The 19,678-nt window shown below is 35.8% G+C and overlaps 1 pseudogene; it reads right to left on the reverse strand.

Annotated features, from left to right (window-relative positions):
- LOC136406692 (ABC-type organic anion transporter ABCA8-like) overlaps positions 1-19,678 on the reverse strand; it is a 328,883-nt pseudogene that overhangs the window by 67,586 nt on the left and 241,619 nt on the right.

Consider the following 19,678-nt stretch of genomic DNA (forward strand, 5'->3'; position numbering starts at 1 on the left):
AGACTGGGTCTGAGAGTTCAGTCTCTGTCTCACAAACAGTAACCCAGCTTTTCTCTCAGCTAAATACTGTCCATTTGCCTCTTCTAGTCTCTGGGATTCTAGACTGGGGTTCCAGTCCTGAAACTGAGGACCCACAACTCTCCAGGCTACCTACACTGCTGTGAGAGTCCCTCTGGGCTGCCTGCTGCTCACTCCTGGGAGTGGGGCCGCCCTTTCCGCATCTCCACCCTTCCTACCAGTCTTCGTATGGTTTCTTCAGTTATCCTTCGTTATAGATTGATTCCTCTTAGTTTAGTCCAAAGTTAGTTTTTAAGATCACTGGTCCCAATTAAAGTTGTAATCCACTTTGGTTCTGGCAGGTGGGATTGGGAACATCCACCTATTCCATCGCCATCTCCTGGACCATTATTTTCTTTTTAAATGAAACTCTTTATTTTGAGATAATATTAGATTCACATGCAGTAGTAAAAAATAATACAGAGAGATCTGCTTACTCTATTTTCCTTCAATTTTAATGTCTGAAGAGCCACAATACAATATCACAAACAGGGTATTAACACTAATACAAACAAAATAAAAGCCTAGGCTGCTATCTCAGTTGGTTAGAGTATAGTCCTATATGCTAAGGTTGATGGTTTGATTCCCTATCAGGGCACATACAAGAACCTACCATTGAATGCATAAATAAGTGGAACAACAAATCTATGTTTCTCTCTCTCTTCTCCTTTCTTTCTCTCTGAAATTAATTTTAAAAATATCTAAAACATTGCCATTATCACCATGATCATGCTAGTAATTAGAAGCCACAAACTCTCCAGACCAAATCTCCTCCTGACCATGGAAACTCTTAATCTGTTCTCCATTTTTATAATTTTGTATTTTCAAGAATGTGATATAAATTGACTCATACAATATGTAACCTTTCAGGATTGGCTTTTACTACTTAGTCTGATTTCTGAGTATTCATTCAGGTTGTTGCATAAAAAGTGAGTAGCCCCTTGCTTTTTACTGTTGAGTGATGTTGCACATGACAGATGTACCCACTTAATTTAATCATTCACTCATTAAGAGCAACTGAGTTGTTTCAGGACTATCTATTCCAAATAAAACTGTAACAAACAATTGTGGGCAAGTATTCATGTGAGCATGTTTTCACATCTTCAGGATAAATGTTCAGTGTGCAAGTACTTGGTTGAATGGTATCTGCAGGTTTTCTGTTTTCAAGAAACTGCCAACTATTTTCCAGAGTCATGGTGCTCATTTATATTCCAATCAGCCATGTATAAGTGATAAATTATTTCCAATTCCTCGCCAGACTTAATTCTGTTTTGGCTATCTGTCTATCAGGCTGCCATACTCCACAATCTTGATTATTATAGTTGACATTATGCCACAGCTCATATCCCTAGCTCATTATGTAGAGACCTGGCAAAATCTACAGTTGTCTGCTTCTCCTTAGGGAACCAAAGAGTCCATAGAGGCCCTTAGCATCTCTTTTCAGGATGATGGATGGGAATATCCTGCACAAAGCCAGTCTGTGATACTGAGAGAGGTGCCTGTTTTATCTAACATGCATACATCAACATAAACAGTCAAGGAATACAAAAATTTATCAGTCAAATATGTTCCAAACAAAGGAACAAGATAAGTGCCCTGAAACTGACCCTGAGGTAATGAAGCTGTACTATTCACCTAATGGAGAATTCAAAACAGATCTTGATACTTTTCATTACTTGCCAGAAAAACCCAGAGCTGCCACAAAAGATTTTTTATTATTATTAAATTTAATGCAGTGACATTGATAAATCAGGGTGTATATGTTGAGAGAAAACATCTCCAGATTATTTTGACATTTGATTATGCTGCATACCCCTCACCTAAAGTCAAATTGTCTTCCGTCACCTTCTATCTGGTTTTCTTTGTGCCCCTCCCCTCCCCCTACCCCCTCTCTCTCCTTCCTCACCCCATCACAAAAGATTTGTCAATGAAACAAGTCTTATCATGGGATTGTTTAACATAACAGTTAAGACAGAGGTTTTCAACCATTTATGTTCATACACAGTTATGAATACTAGAATATTCAGCTGTATTCTTGAAGGGAATAAAGAACTAAAAAAGCTCCCAAAATGCCCAGGCATAATACAACAATTAGAATATAATATTTTCCACTGTTGGTAAAATAATCTAGTTATTGTACATCATGTGTTAAATACCTGAGCATATTGTAAGCTCTCAGTGTTAGTTGTAATAATTATCACTGATATTATTATTATGAATAACATTTATGTATTTCATTCCATGATATTCATGGACATTACCTGGGAATTTATTTGTGCTTTCCAAAGGCAACGTGTAGACAAGTTTTCCTTCACTTTCTGCTGATAATTTGGCATCAGGGATGTGCTGTGTAATGAGGGATGTTAGTTTTTCTTTAACACACATTTCAGTCAACTGCAAACTGGTGTTAAAAAAAAGATACATGTTATTTGACATCATTTACAATTGCAAGAAAATCTCAAATAAAATATTGTCTCTGTGAGACAAGAAAATATCAAATAAAATCTAATCCTAGAATAGGTCACCCAAAGATAAAATAAGAGGACAATAAAAATCAGATTAAAGACATGTAATGGTTGAAAGCAAAGAGTGAACTAACCAGGATTACTGATCAGGTTATTCAGAGATGATTCCCAGAGAAGATCACTATTGACTTAGGTCCGTAAGGGGAGAAGAGCTACAGATAACAGATGTTAGGGACACAATAAAGCAATGTGAGGACAGTATGAGGTGGACAATGATTTAAATTTTTCCAAGGGAGTTAATGTGGTTATATAAGATTGTTATATTAGGCAAGAAGAAGGGGCTTTGAAATGCATACACACAAACAGATTCAGGTATTCAATTTAGCCAACCAATGAAAATTTGTTAAATTCTTAGTATGCTACAGAAATTATGCTAAATGAAGAGGGCACAATGGTAAATAAAACAGCATTGTCCTGATTGTATGAAGGTTAATTTCTAATGAGAGAGACAGAAAGAATTGAAGTAAACAAATGGGTAAGTAAAATAGCTACCCATAGTGGTAACTGCTATGAGGAAACAAGGTTATAGATAAGAACTAACCATGGATAAATCTGAATGGGATCTGAACAGTGATATCGCTAATTATTCATTTTCTTTCCAGTGTTAACTTTACAACTTTGACTAAGAACAAAGCATCATTGAGAAATCAGTCTACAGATGTCAAATGACCAATGTAAAAAAAATCTGTTTATCAAGGTTTTAATGTATACAGTAGATGGAATACAGTAATGACTTTGAAACTTGTTTTTTTTTTTTTTTCATTTAAAATGTGTTGTCCACTTATCTGAACCACTTCATAATTAGTAAAGTGGAATAATGATTGCTAACATCTAGGGTTCTACTAAGTTAATATTAGTGATATCTGCACTTAACAATCTCTTAAAAATGGTAGTTATTTTATTTAATCACATTCTTGACTAAATTAATCAAGTTTATTATTTTGAACATATAAGAAAAGTGCCATTTTCAGAAGCAGTGGAATCCATTGAGAGAATGAAACAAAAAAAATATACCATAATCTTTCCCTAAGATGATTCTGTCAATTCATGAAACTTTTCCTGGCCCCTTGAAGGAGCTTGCGCTGGGCACTGGAGAGGACTGCATGAACAATACAAGCTTATAGCTAGGAAGAGGAGATCAGCAAACCTCTTCTGTGGATAGCTAGATAGGAAATATATTAGGCTTTTCAGGCCGATAGAGCTCTGTTGCAACTATTCAACACTGCCACTGTAGCATGGGAGCAGCCCATGGCCAATAGCTCAACAAATGGGAGTGGCTATGTTCCAACTTTACAAAAACAGAAAGTGGGCTGGACTTGGTTTACAAATCATAGTTTGCAGATCCTGATTCAGAAGGAGAAATAAAGCAATTACGCAAATTATTGTCACGGAGACTCAGAAATTCGTTGGGATCCCTGACCCAGCATTCTTTATTTTGAGAATATGTGGTGTTACCATGTAATGTGTGGGTCATCCTCTCCTTTATTTGTTTGTATCTTTTACTTGCAAATAAGAATTATTACTCCTACTTTGTAAGTGAGAAAACTGAGTTTCAGAGAATTCATTTAATTTCCCAGAAAAGATGAAAAGAAAGTACTTTACAAAATCAAGAAAATACACAGGGATGTAAGATAGATAAAGGTTATGTGAGGTGGCAGTTACATAAATCTGTAGGACATGAACAGGTTGAAATAGGTTCAAGAAAATTACAGACTCAGAAAATAATTTCAAACAATGAGAAACGTTGGCCAGTATATGGCATGTGGAAAGAACAATGAATATATTATTTTCAATAAAGGTTATTGAATTGAGTAATGGAGGTGATTTTAGAGTCATAGTAGTGGGCCACACAAACATTATTTGGTGATGTATTTTGGTACTTGGTAGATAAAATGAATTAATTGAAATTTTTGTTTGCTTAGTCTTGTTTTTGTCATATAGGTTTAAAAAAAATTTTTTTTTTTAGTTTTTAAAGTGTACCTACAACATAATTGATTATTCAAATGATGCAGTAATGTTTGCCTGAAATCTATGTCCAGTTATTAATCAATGTCACACTGTTAAATTTAATTTTCTAAAAAAATAAGGTATAGATTATATAAATGACAGCTACAAGCTGATTAATTAATATAAAAACTAAAAAATAATTTAAAATATGTATATAGAGCCTAACCAGTTGGTGGTGCAGGGACAGAGCATTGGACTGGGTCGCAGAGGACACAGGTTCAAAACCCAAAGGTCACTGGCTTGAGTGCAGCTCATTCGGTTTGAGCGTGGGCTCACCAGCTTGAGCCTGTGGTCGCTGGCTTGAGCATGGATCATGGACATGACACCATGGTTGCTGGCTTGAGCCCAAAGTCACTTGCTTGAAGCCCAAGGTTGCTGGCTAGAGCCCAAGGTCACTGGCTTGAGCAAGGGGTCTCTCCCTCTGCTGTAGCCCCCCAGTCTAGATATATAAGAGAAAGCAATCAATGAACAACTAAAGAGCTGCAACAAAAAACTGATACTTCTCATCTTTCTCTAACTTCTTGTCTGTCTGTCCCTCTCTATGACTCTCTCTCTGTCTTTGAGGGGAAAAACGTGGATCTAGGTAGAGAGCTTTGAAATTAAAACCATCCAGGTTCAATTCTTGATTCTACCATTATTAACTTTGGGAGTCTATAGTTTCTTCTGTAGAGTAAAAGTAACAACAGTCTTTCTGCCTCATAAAGTAAAAGATTTAAACACAATAATGATAAGTACCTTTTCTCTTTATCAATCCATAAATAACAGCTAGTATATGCTACTATTTAAAAATAGTGATAAATGTAAAATGAAAAGGGTAGAAAGGAGAGAAAGAACAAAAAAGAAGAGGAGGGGCTGGGAGAAAGAGAAGAAACAAGAAGCCTACTTGGAAGATTTTGTCAAACCCTGGGTGAAAACTGATAAGGCTGTGAAATGCAATGTCAGTCGAGAAAGTTCGCTTCCTACACACCTTTCTTACCAAGTAATGTGTTGTGGGTATATTTTCTATCACATTTATTTAAACCTTTTTGTTCAGTTATCTTACATTCTTGGCCTCTAAATCTACAAATCAATAGCTCTCATATACTCATAGTGACTCCATATTTCTATATCTATATATCTTTATCTTCCAGATATATCTTCATGTGTGTACTTGTGTATATGTATATATGAACATCTGTGTATTTAATAACACATTGCTATTATTAACGATGTAAGTGTGTTGTAATGTGTTCCTTCAGGCATCATGCTTTCCTCCAGCCCATTCCTCATTCTCTCGTCTCCTTCAGTGGCTCTACCTTAAGTGATATCCAATCCCCATTTCTTCTTTAGAAACAGAGATGAGCCTGCACACTTCAGCTTCCCTTTGGAGAGAAACACTTTCCGATCTGAAAGGAAGAAGCAAAGAAGAAAGTTTGTTAAGAAGTTGCCCAAAAAAAGACAGGTTCTTGTCTACGAATACCTTCTTTCTCTCTCTCTGTCTGTCTCTCTCTCCTTTTATTTGTATTTTTCAAAGCTAATTCAGAAGGGTCAACATTTTTGAACATAGGGCATCATAAAGACTCATTGAAATAGACACTTTTGCATCTAATTTATATACATCAGGCTGTTGTTTTTCTTCCAAAGTGTCAGAGGAGGTACATGGACACATCCGCTAAGATACAGAATAATTATATTATACATTTTAATGGGTCACACATCGACATTGTTTGAATATTACAAGCTGATTTACTTCAATTTTGAGTAAAAGGAATAATGCCTTTGAATAAGGACTCTAACTTACTTTGAGATAAGTAAGTTTGTTGGTAGATCATGCCCCTGTATAATCAAATTATACAAAATTCTAGGAGCTTCATGGCAATAGTTAGGAATTTGACTCTGGGGCCCATCATATCATCACCAGCTTTTCAAATGGTCAAATATGGCAAGATGACAGGGTTAGAAAATATAGTTGCTCAGCATATTATCCATATTTCTCAAATCTCATAACGTCTTCATCAGATACTTAAAGGAAACCATCAATTACCAGCCAGGATGTCAGCCTCATCCATGAACTGGGTACTGAAGAGGATCACACGGTTCCTTTTCTGCTCCTTCAGCAAGTTCCACACTCGATGTCTTGAAAAGGGATCCAATCCAGCAGTTGGCTCATCCAGTAGGAAAATCTACAGAGGAGGGGTGTATATGAATGAGTTTTCCAACAAGATATATAGTTCTTCCAGAAAACATGTGGAAACCATATAATTTGTATTTCAAAAGACAGGGTGGTGAGGATTTTGTTCTTATATTTAATGTCTCATCATAAATATTTTATCACAGATGTCCTTTGTAAAGAAAACATTTGAATCACTACCAAAAGTTTTATTTAAAAACTTTGAATCCATCTCTAAATTTTGTGTGACTTACTGGAGGATCTCCTAAAAAGGCAATGCCCAAGGTGAGTTTTCTTTTCTGTCCGCCACTTAAGTTTTGAGCAAGGATGTCTTGTATGTTTTTCATTTCCAATTCCAGCAAAATTCTTTGTATCTAAGCAAATGACAACATTGGTGTCACAAACCAAGATTCCATTCTTTTTTTTTTTTTTTTTTTTTTACAGAGACAGAGAGAAAGTCAGAGAGAGATATACACAGGGATAGACAGACAGGAACAGAGAGATGAGAATCATCAATCATTATTTTTTTGTTGTGCATTGCAACACCATAGATGTTCATTGATTGCTTTCTCATATGTGCCTTGACCACAGGCCTTCAGCAGACAGATTAACCCCTTGCTCAGGCAGCGACCTAGGGTTCAAGCTGGTGAGCTTTTGCTCAAACCAGATGAGCCCACGCTCAAGCTGGCAACCTTGGGGTCTCAAACCTGAGTCCTTGGCATCCCAGTCCGATGTTCTATCCACTCTGCCACCATATGGTCAGGCTAATCTTTTTTATTTTTTTAATTGTAAGTTTATAAATATAAGGCTTTAAAGTGTAATGATTAAAAGCATAGATACTGAGCGAGACTAAGTAGATTTGTTCACCACTCCACAGTAACTAGCTGCATAGTCTTGGTCAAGTACATACTTCTTGAACCTCAGTTTCTACATATATAAAATGGGAATAATAATAGTACCTATCTCATAGAGTTGTTGTGAGGAATAAATAAATTATTATATTTAAACCTATAGGTAATACTTGGCATATTTAAATTATACATCATGTTAGATATTATCTAAGTTAGATTATTTTTGTCCAACTTTCATAGAATGCTTTGGGACAAAGATAATTAAATGAAGCATAAAAACTCCACACAAATAGAGTGAATGATCTCATTCTAACCAATATATCAGTGCTAATATACTTCTGTACCTCTTGTTCCACTTCTTGTGACGGAATCCCTTTTATCTTAGCAAAGAGCCTGAGATTTTCTCTCACAGTGAGGAAGTCAAATTGTACATTGGCTTGTGGACAAACTCCAGTGAGCTTGCTGAGATTCTCTAGGTTAGTTGTTTCTGAAAGTTTATTATTATACACAGTGACAGAACCTACAACAAAGATGAAAAGTTTACATCAGATTATGCTTAAATTAAGATTTTTCTAAATGAGAATCATTATGTATTTTTTAATTACATTATGATTTTATCTTCAGTGTTTACAGAATTCAGGCATTATGAGTTTCCATTTAAGTTGTGTGGTATACGGGGGAAGAAAGGTCCCTTCTGCAGCTATTCCCATTAAGATATATTGAATTTATCTACCTGTCACACTTAGGTGTGGCTCTACAATAGATGGAATTTTAGAAAATATGATATCAGCAGAGGCTGGGAAGTGCCTCCACCTTGGGATTTCCCTCTGTCTGCTTCTGGGATAATGAACATCACCAAGTGAAGAATCCTGACCCAGCCTCCTGGAGGGTGAAAGGCCACATAGTAAGAAAGATGCTATGGTCCCTACTGGAGCATCATATATGTAAGTGAGGCTACGCTGAAATACCTAGCCTCAGCCTCTTCAGTTAGACAGGAAACACTGTAACGCAATACACAGAACCATAAGAAATAAACAAACATTTTTATTTTAAGCCATTGGTTTTGAGGATGCTTGTTGTTCAGCAAAAGCTAACTGATACAAGTTAGAACCCCAAATGGTACCTAAGGACCTAATGAAAATAATGATGCTGAAATACTCAAATGCCATATACACCAATTCAATATTGCTTACCTTTATAAAATAATACTATAAATTAACTTCCATTTTTCCCTGAAAATCTGTGTTTGTGATTAAAGATCAGAACTTAGTATCAGCTGATTTATATGTCAACCTGACTTTGAGGGAATAAAACCTTCTTACCTTTGGTGGGAACAGATAACCCACTAAGAATGTTTAATAATGTTGATTTTCCTGCTCTACTGTGACCGAGTATTGCAGTGATTTGGCCTTCATATACGTCAAATATTAGATCTAGGAAGAAAAAAGATTAGTAAAGAAGAAAAAGAGGTAGGAATTAGAAAAGAAATGAAACCAAAAATTTATTGTGGAGGTAAAATTTGTCTTTTTATTTACTAGAATGGCTGTGTTTTCAAAAATGAACGTAATAGGTTTTCAAACTCAAAATAAAAAAAATACCTGTTTTATAGATTCATGTGTTGATCTTCTTTTAAGATTTTAAAATTACTTGTTTTTTTTTTTTCATTTTTCTGAAGCTGGAAACGGGGAGAGACAGTCAGACAGACTCCCGCATGCGCCCGACCGGGATCCCCCCGGCACGCCCACCAGGGGCTACGCTCTGCCCACCAGGGGGCGATAATCTGCCCAGACTGGGCGTCGCCATGTTGCGACCAGAGCCACTCTAGCGCCTGAGGCAGAGGCCACAGAGCCATCCCCAGCGCCCGGGCCATCCTTGCTCCAATGGAGCCTTGGCTGCGGGAGGGGAAGAGAGAGACAGAGAGGAAAGCGCGGTGGAGGGGTGGAGAAGCAAATGGGCGCTTCTCCTGTGTGTCCTGGCCGGGAATCGAACCCAGGTCCTCCGCACGCTAGGCCGACGCTCTACCGCTGAGCCAACTGGCCAGGGCTAAAATTACTTGTTTTAAAGCCAGAAAACATGTCTTATACTCCTAGGTTCATTGACATTGTCCAGCATACGGTATGTGGATACTCATATTTATTGAATTGAAGGATGATTAATAGTTCCATAAATAGCTATGTGGACAAAAATCCTTTAATGTATATAATATTTTTGAACAAAATAAAAATGGCAATACCTAAAATAGTTTTGAAATTATAGGAGAAAAATTTAAGTTTGTAGAAAACCTAGAATAGTCTTTGGGTACCTCAACATTGCACGTTATATGCTTCAAATACATACTCAATTATTTTCTCACTTCTATGCTGTAGAAGTGATGTGTTGTAAATAATTTTTATGTGGCTAAAAATTAATTTCAAAACTGAAAGACCAACAGTAATTGCTCACCAAACCAAAAATTAAAAATGAATGTTAGAACATTAATATCAAAATAATAACTAAAATTTATTATTTGTTTACCTTTTAAAGCTCCTATTTTATCAGGTTTTTCTTTATATTCCTTTGTAACATGTATGATTCTGAAAAAAAAAGAAGAGACTTCAGGTTATTACAATTATGTTTACTTGGTAATTCTAGGCTTGATTGATGTGATGGATGGATCTTCCCTTCAATGTATAGGAAGATGGTGGATTTAACTCCTGTGCAGTTGTGCTTGTGTCAGAGTATCAGCTAGAATATTTCTTCACAGTCTGCGCTTCACATTATCTTCATCTATGAAGTTTATAATTTACCTATGCTTGGAACACATCACCAGATCTAATGATTTCAACAATTGAGGGGCAACCTGACATTAGTATGGAGAACCAGGATTATCTCTACACTGCAAAGCCAAGGAAGCCAGGCCAAGAATCAACATGGGCATCCAGTACTGAAGGTCCATTGTGAACTACTGACTCAGACTGGAGATATCTATTGTTAACTGAGTCAAGGTCAGGTGGAGTAACAGAGAGAAGCTAAGATAATTAATAGTGAGAGCATCAGTTTTACAATAATATCTAATGATCTCTTCATATCTGTAACATCTAGTAGCTCTGTTACCTTAACCAGTGCACTTATTTCTGGTAAGGTTCAACTTTTGCTATCTGAACATTATGAGAGCTTTAGAGTTGTGTTGAAGGATGAGAAAAATATTTCATCTTGCATGCATAGTCCTTGGTTCTTGGTAAATATTCATAAACATAAGATGATATTGGTTTTATTATAATGACTATGGTAATAGGAATGGACTTAACATGCTGGGTGCTATTACAGATCTAGAATTCTAGGTATTTTATAAGGTATATATATATACACTACAGAGACTGAATCACATTTATGTTTCTTATTTTTCATCTCTTTGTTAAACAATTCAGGTTCCATTAACTATGAACTGTGAAGATTTTTCCATTTATGTTTTAATCTCATTTTACCAGCATTCTGTAGTACTTACAGTTGGGTGAGGTGATAAAGAGATAAATAAATGCACAGACACCTCAAATAAAGTCATTGCTCTGAGCTCATTTACTGGAGTTTAGACAAGGCTTAGGTCTTAGGGCAAATACAAGTATGAAAGCTTAATATGAAACAGATTAAAATTAAAAAATGAATTGGTTATTGAAGTTTAGTAAGCTGGAGTAATATGAGACAGTTTACAGAGGACTGATATATTCTGGCCACAGATGGATGAACAAGATTTGAATAGTCTGGAATGTTGATGTTTCTTCTTATGTTTTTTTTTCACTATAAAGTTATTTTATTTTGAAATAATTTGACTTAGAAAGAATATAAAAAATTCCCATGTACCCTTTTTCCAGATTACCCAAATGTCGACATTTTATCACAATTCTTATTCTCTCTCTGTCTCTCTTTCTCCCTCCCTTCATCTTGCCTGCTTTCTCTCTCTCTCTCTCTCTCTCTCTCTCTCTCTGTTTTTACTCACACACACACACATGCACACACAGTATCTGGGACAAAATTTAAAACCACTTTTTTATGAAGACATAAAGAAATGCAAAGATATCGCATGTTTATGGATTAAAAAATTAACAATAAAAATAGCCATATTACCAAGAGCAATATACAGATTTAATGTAATTAAATTAAAATCTCATTGTAAAATAATGGCATATTTTAAATAAATAGAGCAAAAATTTATCAGATTTGTATGGAACCACAAAGGGCCTTGAATAGTCAAAGAAGTTCTGGCAGGGAGTACAAAGGTGAAGATACTGCACTCCCTGACTTCAAATGTTTTTATTTGGAAATAAAAGTTACCAACATGAACAAAGCACATTCTAAAAGGCACATCTTCCTCAATTCCCTTGGTGAGTACTCTAGGTCTTTTCTTTCTTCCTCTTTCCTACTCTTTCATCCTCTTTGAAAAGGCAAGAAATAGAAAAGAGAAGTTTTAAAAGATTGAGATAAAAACGGAAAATATACTAAATGAAGTGAATAAATGAATCCAGGAGAAGAAATGAGTGAGGATGAGAATAAGTTTAGAGAAGACAAATAACAGATACAAGAAGAGAGTCCAGAGAGCGGTTTTGTATAACTACATTTTTGGGTGAAAATCTCAGTTTTTGTCTAATGTAACTGTCAACAATATAAGACAATAAAGGATAAAGAAATTTATTTTAAAATTTGAAGTTCAAAGTGATGGATGTAGCAAATCACATGCGTCCTTGTTACCTGATGACTTCTTTCCCATGGAATTCTGGAGATATTGGTTCAAAAGAGTCATTAGGTGAAATATTGAAATCTGTTTTATTTTCAAGGGCCACATGACGTGCATTCTGTTGCCGTGACGAGAAAAAGGGCTTCAGGAAAAACAAGGGTGAATATTGACGTCCATCTTCACCTAATGGCCAAGAGAGAAATGCTGGGTCAGTCACCATGGTAAGGGCGAGAATCACCCTAATGCAACATAGCAATGAAAACTTTTGCCAATAAACCTGTACACATGGTTGACACAAGGAAATACATGCTTTGCTCTTTAAAGCTTCATAAGGAAAAAAAGATGTCTCTCTGTCATAATAATTGTTCCTGTAAGAAGAGCTGATGCAGTAACATTAGAAAACATTTGGAGGAACTTAAATAACTGTTAAAATCCATTTAATCTCAAGAAAGGCATATAAATATATTGTAATACAAATGCAAGGCATGATGAATTTTATTGAGGAGTCCAGGTGTCATTACACTGGTCAAGGAGAAAGAAATTGAGAAGTGACTATTGGATATAAAAAACAAATATTGAAAATAAAGAATAAAATTTGGCCAAAAAATTTTGACATATTTTAAGAAAAGGAGAGAATGGGCCAAAAAGTTTATTAAAATTTTCTCTTTTTTTTACATTTATTTCTTGATTTTAGAGACAGAGGTTGGGAGAGAGAGAGAAACATTAATTGTTGCTCCAATGATTTATGCATTTATTGATTGATTCTTGTATGTGTTGTGTCCCAGGACTGAACCCACAACCTCAACATATCAGGATAACTCTTTAATTGACTGAGATATCCAGCCAGGGCTGATGTTAGATTTTAATCATATCACTACTCACTTGGCAAAATTTTTTCAAAATAAATCATCAATGCCAGATAGAGGAAAATATCAAAAGCCAACATAAAATGTGTTCCTATTATTTGACTTGAGTAGTTCTTTGGATCAGGAAATGCATTAGAATCCATATCATTGTCCACACGTAAAAGCTGAAAATGAAAGAATAGTTAATTAAAGAAAGTTAGGTTTACAATAAATTTTAAACAAATTTTGCATAAAAATAAATACCGTATTTCCCCAGGTGTAAGATGCACCTTAATTTTGGGGTCCGAAATTTGGGAAAAAAAATGTACTACATAAAAATATTGAACTCAAGTTTTATTCATCATATAATTTATACAACTCTTCTCACATTCATTAGTTTGTCCTCATCTGTGTCTGATGATGAATCACTGTCTTCAACAACAAGCGTAAAGACAAGCTCAAAAAAGTGGGAAATGCAAGAAAGAACATCTATAGGGGCCGTATAAAACTCACCCCATTATTAGACCTCAAATGTTCAAAAGTTGCATCTTATACATGGGTATATATGGTAGTTACTCTTTGCCCCATACCAGAATACAAAGTAGAATAAGACTGCCTGCTTTACAATTCTCAAATCTATTGGAAAGATGTGCATGTGACCAACTATAATGCAATTTACTAACTGCAATGATTTAAAATATGTTCCAAATAAAATGGAAGCACTAAGAGGAAGTGGGGAAATGTGTGAAAAGACAACATTTGAGCTTGGCCTTAACTAAGTTCTTACCAAATGGAACATGGAAAAAAGGAGTGGTCTCCTTGGAAATAGCTCCTGAGAGAGAATTTATGCTCTTGGAGAGATCACTGGTGCATTTCAGAAGAATGAGAGGCAGAAGTGGGCTGGTCTATATTGTTCAAGCTAATGAGTACTTTCTAATTAACACTCCTTTAATAACGGATATGTAATGATTGACATTACCATTTCATAAGCGGGAAGGCAAAGTAGTTCAATGTGAGAATCAGATAAAGAGAAACGACATTTTATGAATAGAAATGTAATTTACTATTCAATGCATTTTCAAGGTGCTTGTAACTTTGAATTTTCTTTTTTCTTACTTCATGGTCTTTACAATCATGCGTGCTGTTAAATTAGTAAATCAAACTATGAACAGGAAGAGTTATTTAGTATTAGATTTGTAGCATCATGTTCATATTTAATTAGTATCCAAAGAAAACATCGTAAATAATTACATGTTGGCCTTCCATCTTTCACTCACCCTTTGACTTATTTTTCAGGGCTAAATATTTCCAAAGCTTTTAAAAATCTCACAATATTTTTACTAGAGTTCTATACCTTATAATGCTGACTATAGGAATGACTACAGATAATTAAATTCCAGAGAAGAGAAAAACGTATTGTTAATACATAGAATAACAATAGTTTATTATTTTTAAAATAGAATTTATTTTATTTTATAGTCTACCATTCTGACATTTGAATTACTCTCATTTCTTCACACTTAGAACATTAGAATTATTGTGTTTAAGGTAATTATTCTATGTAATCTCACGAGGATGTTGTTTGTAGAAACTTATCTATGATTGCATAGCAAATGTAACCAAAATTTAACATGCTGTTATTGTATTTTAATAAAGGAAATAATGTAATATAAAAAAAATTCCAGAGAGGATAGTTCTGAAATGTCATTCATAAGCAGTTAGATGGTTTCTCACCTGGGCCATTCCAAGCGTGAAGGCAAAGGGGCTAAGGATACCTAATATCCATTCCAGGGACACAGGAAGGTGCCTGTACAATACCGTGAATCCTAGACTTCCCCAAAAGACAGTGAGAAGGAACACGACCAGGCCAGTGAGAAAAGACTTCTTTATCAGGACGCTCATTAGAAAAGCCAAAGCTATCTAAAATGAGAGAAGATGCAATTTGTTTATGTTTCTCCACAAGTTGTTCCTAACATAATAAAGTAAAAAAAATTGAATATACAAAATTAGAGTTATATTATTAGTCTATGTATAAAACACAAAACGATGGTCTGAAATTCGCAGTAGAAATTGCATTATAAAACATTCCAACTCAAATACCAGTCTACAGAGGTTTTTTTCTTTTTCTTTTTTTTTTTTTAATTGAGATAGACTGACAGAGAGGAAGAGAGATGAGAAGCATCAACTTGAAGTTTTGGCACTTTAGCTGTTCATTGATTGCTTTCGCATATGTGCATTGACAGGAAGATCCAGCTGAGTCAGTGACCCCTTACTGAGGCCAGTGACCTTGGGTTTTAAGCCATTTACATTTGGGCTCAAGCCAGCATCCATGGGGTCATGTATACAATCCCATGTTCAAGTGGGCTGCCCCATGCTTAATCTGGTGACCTTGCACTCAAACAGGGTCCTTGGGGTTTTGAAACTGGGTCTACAACAACCCAGGTTGATGCTCTATCCATTGTGCCACTGCTTGGTCAGGCTCTACAGACTTTCTCATGCAAACAGAGCAGTCAGAGAAGAAAAGGGATATACAGAATAATAATCTCCTTGAAAACCAACACTTGATCCTTAGGGCAAGAGTCAGCAGGAAAATATTTAATTCACCTACTCACCAAAGACAATCTATACAGTAGAAAGAGGGTGAAGACCACCACAAAACTAGTCCTAATTATCAACTGGAGAGTGATTACAACAAGTGTCAAGAGAAGGGCAGCAATGAAGATGAAACCAGCATAGAGCAAACCCCAGGAGAGCCTAATGAGGAAACAAAATGTTATCTTAGCATTTCATGTTCAATGGGGAAGACCTGACAGTGGATTCTGATGTCACTGATTCAGTTATTTCAATCACATATTCATTCATTCAACTGATATTTATTTAGTGTTTAGAATATGTAAATAATTGGAAAATATTTCAAAAAAAATTATTAAGAAATTAAGAATATTCTCTTTCCTTAAAGTAATTACAGAAATACACACACATTATTATGAGAAAAGGAAAAAATAGGCTTCTAGTCTAATAGCCTTTAGTTGTACATTTTCTCTGCTTCAGTCTTACTCTGTGACCTCAAAGGCACTCTGTAACCCCTCTAAGTCCTCTTATTGCTCTGGATGTTTGAAATAATACTGCAGGGAAAACACAGAGGTCCTGTCAGTGTAGGACCCTGTCCTAGCATGTGATAACCTCTCATTGAACCTCTAATCCTTTCTCTTCTGTAGAGTGAGGACATTCATGAATTTCCTTGAATTAAAAATTTCTTTCTTTGTGTAATTCTGCCACTTTTCTCTTTTTCCAATAGCTGTTCCCTTGTGCTCTGGGTTTGTCCACTACAGAGTCTACATACTTGTCTATGACTATATTCATTTTCTGTTACACTAGAATAGTTTTCTTTCCTTTATTAAATTTATTTACCTTGTTTTCTAATAATATTTGAAGAGTGTGATGAAATAATATTAAAAACAAAATCAAAACTGCAGTTGAACCAAGTGAATCATGGCTGACACACATAGCCTTGACTCTGTACTAGATAATGTTTTACACACTCAGGGAATATTAAATCACTTTATTCTTACAATAGCTCAATGCAGAAATACCATTATGTTCCCCATTTTACAGACAAAGCACCTACTGACCATGGATGTTAAGCAACTACATTTCAAGTTCAGGCATTCTGGCTCTAGAGTCTTTAGATTCCCCTGTTTTGCTGTACTTCCCTTTACTGACTATTAATTCTGTAAAGATGTCTATATTGAGTTATAGCATTTACTTCCAGACTCCAACTTTGTTTCCACATGCATATTTCACCTGGCTTCTTAGCCTCTCTGTTACTTTACTTCCTCCTCACTATAAATATCACCTCTAAGCTCTTTCAGTCCATTCCTCACCAGTTCTCACACTGGACCTTGTCCATACTGGGCACCACTCAACCTCTGACATTTTAAGTCAAACTAACCCAACCTGTATTTATAACCTGTTGTGCCAATTTGCTCCTTTAAGTATATATATCCACCATCCCTGGTCTCTAAAAAAGCTTCAGATCCTTGACCTCATTGTCTCTTTTCAGTCTCCTCCTGCCCTATGTTCCCCTTCCAGCCCCAGACACCAAAGTCTTTTATTTCTACCACACTCTTCTCTGTGGATTCAGTGGCCATCCCCATTATCCCTGCTTTATAATCACCCAGAATACCCAATTTTGTGTTCTTGCTTTAGTCAGAGATGTCTAATAACCACCAGCTTGTAGCCTGGCAAACATGACTCTATGGGCAAACTATTGCATTCATAGGAAGAGGGTAGAACATCATTAGTGTGAATCCAGATGCTTTGAAGAAATCTACCTTCCCTGAATCCCTACAGGAACTTACTTGTACTACTGTACTCACCAGAATGCTGAATTCCGAAGACCCATCATCATCATCAAGCCCTTCATCCTCTTCCTCTCTCTTGTGACATTGAGAGAGGCGTAGTAAACGAATGAGGAAAAGGAGATAATGAGGCAGAAAATGAATAAATCAGTGAATTCCCCATCTTGACTAACGTAGGGATGGATCTTCATAGTTTTTCCGGTAACTGCCATAAGTTCTTCCATCACTGAGTGGTTTGTTGTGATCTAAAGAAAGACAGTGATACCCATATTTGCATATTCATGAGTGATCTCTTTGCCTAGGAACACCTCAGGGCCTGTGTGGACCTGATCTAGGCCACTTTTCACTTCTGTGATCTCCCACTAGCCCCAGGAGACTCTGTTACAGGCTTGCTGAGCTGCACACACTTCCCAAAATTTTCTGTGAGTCTTATTACCTCCCTGCCTAATGGTCACTTGAAATGTTTCTATGACATTATATTCTCAGCAAAACACCTTGCCTCATGCTTCATTCAGTTTTAAGTGTCATTCCAATCAGGAGTTCTTCCATGGCATTCAAGGCCGACAAGCTTTGGCTCATTTACCTGTAAGGATGTAATTATACCTCCATGATATGTCTTCTCTTCTCATAATTTTATTGTATGCCTGGCTTGCTGACAAGGTTTTCTTCTTCAAAGAGACAATTTTCCTCCTATTTATATATAAACTTCTCGTGGCACATAGCAACTTAAGAAAACTTTGTTGTAAATAAACAGGTGAGTAAATGAAAAAAATTTCTTTTTCTTTCTTTCTTTTTTTTTTTTTTTACAGGTACAGAGAGAGAGAGAATCAGAGAGACGGATAGATAAGGACAGGCAGACAGGAACAGAGAGAGATGAGAAGCATCACTCATCAGTTTCTCGTTGCGACAGCTTAGTTGTTCATTGATTGCTTTCTCATATCTGCCTTGACCATGCGCCTTCAGCAAAGTGAGTGACCCCTTGCTCGAGCCAGCAACCTTGGGTCCAAGCTGGTGAGCTTTTTGCTCAAGCCAGATGAGCCCACACTCATGCTGGCAACCTCGGGGTCTCGAACCTGGGTCCTCTGCATTCCAGTCCAACGCTCTATCCATTGTGCCACCCCAGTTCAGGCAAGACTTTATTTTCTTGTATGGAACTTTTGATGCGTTTAATACTGTTACTAGTCTTATTGTACATTCTGTACTCACTTCTATAATTGCAGCATTAATGGCAGCTTGAAGAGACACAAAACCTTCCGTCCAGAATTCTGTTATAAAGCACCGAAAATGTTCATATTCGTATCCTGTTTTATAGCAATGAGCTTTAAAGTGGAAAAAAAGCATTAGTATTATTATGGATTAGTTCAGTTCTGACTATAGGAAACAGAAGACCTTACAATGGCCCAAATACAACTGTTCTTATTTAGACTCAGAGTCTGTTAAAACATAAATTACAGTAATGATTCCCAAAAGGAGAGGTCAGAGCACTCCTACAAAATGATAATCAAATTATAACATTCACACTTAGTTTTCTCACATTCATTTCTCTGTGTCTTTACCAATCAAGGATTCTGTTGAAGCTCTTATTTTAGGACTCTGTATTGTGAAAACATTACCATTTTATGTTTTTCCAAAGTTAGCAGGGTTTTATATGGATTGTGAAACACCACTAAAGGTTTTGCCTAACATTGGCTATAATGTCGGCCTAATGAGCAAATATATGTTTGGATGAGATGACCACCATTTTTACATTGTGTCAGAACATCTTTTGAAGAAAAACAAATATGCTTAAAAAAAAAAGGCCTACAGGTCATTGAGTATTAAACTACATTAAACAGATATCATTTAATATGACAAATTAAAATTGTATTGAGGCAGTAAATTAAATTTTAAATATTAAGAAAATCATTTTGAAGTCACTTATATATGCAAATGATATGACAGTATAATAAACACACATATATATATGATTAAATTATACACATAAATGCACCATTGTAAACACTGCCAGAACCCTGTCCGTGTACTGTCTATAATTTTAAGCTTTCCTAGTCCCAAGCCAAGCCCCGTCCAGCCACTTTCTTGAACTTTGTGTTTATATAGAGATGCCTTTAAACTTTTATTATGTGTACCTAAACTACATATATAACTTTAAAATTTTTAAGTTTTATTTAAATT

Source organism: Saccopteryx leptura, chromosome 5, assembly GCF_036850995.1.
Source record: "Saccopteryx leptura isolate mSacLep1 chromosome 5, mSacLep1_pri_phased_curated, whole genome shotgun sequence".
Lineage (NCBI taxonomy): Eukaryota > Metazoa > Chordata > Mammalia > Chiroptera > Emballonuridae > Saccopteryx > Saccopteryx leptura.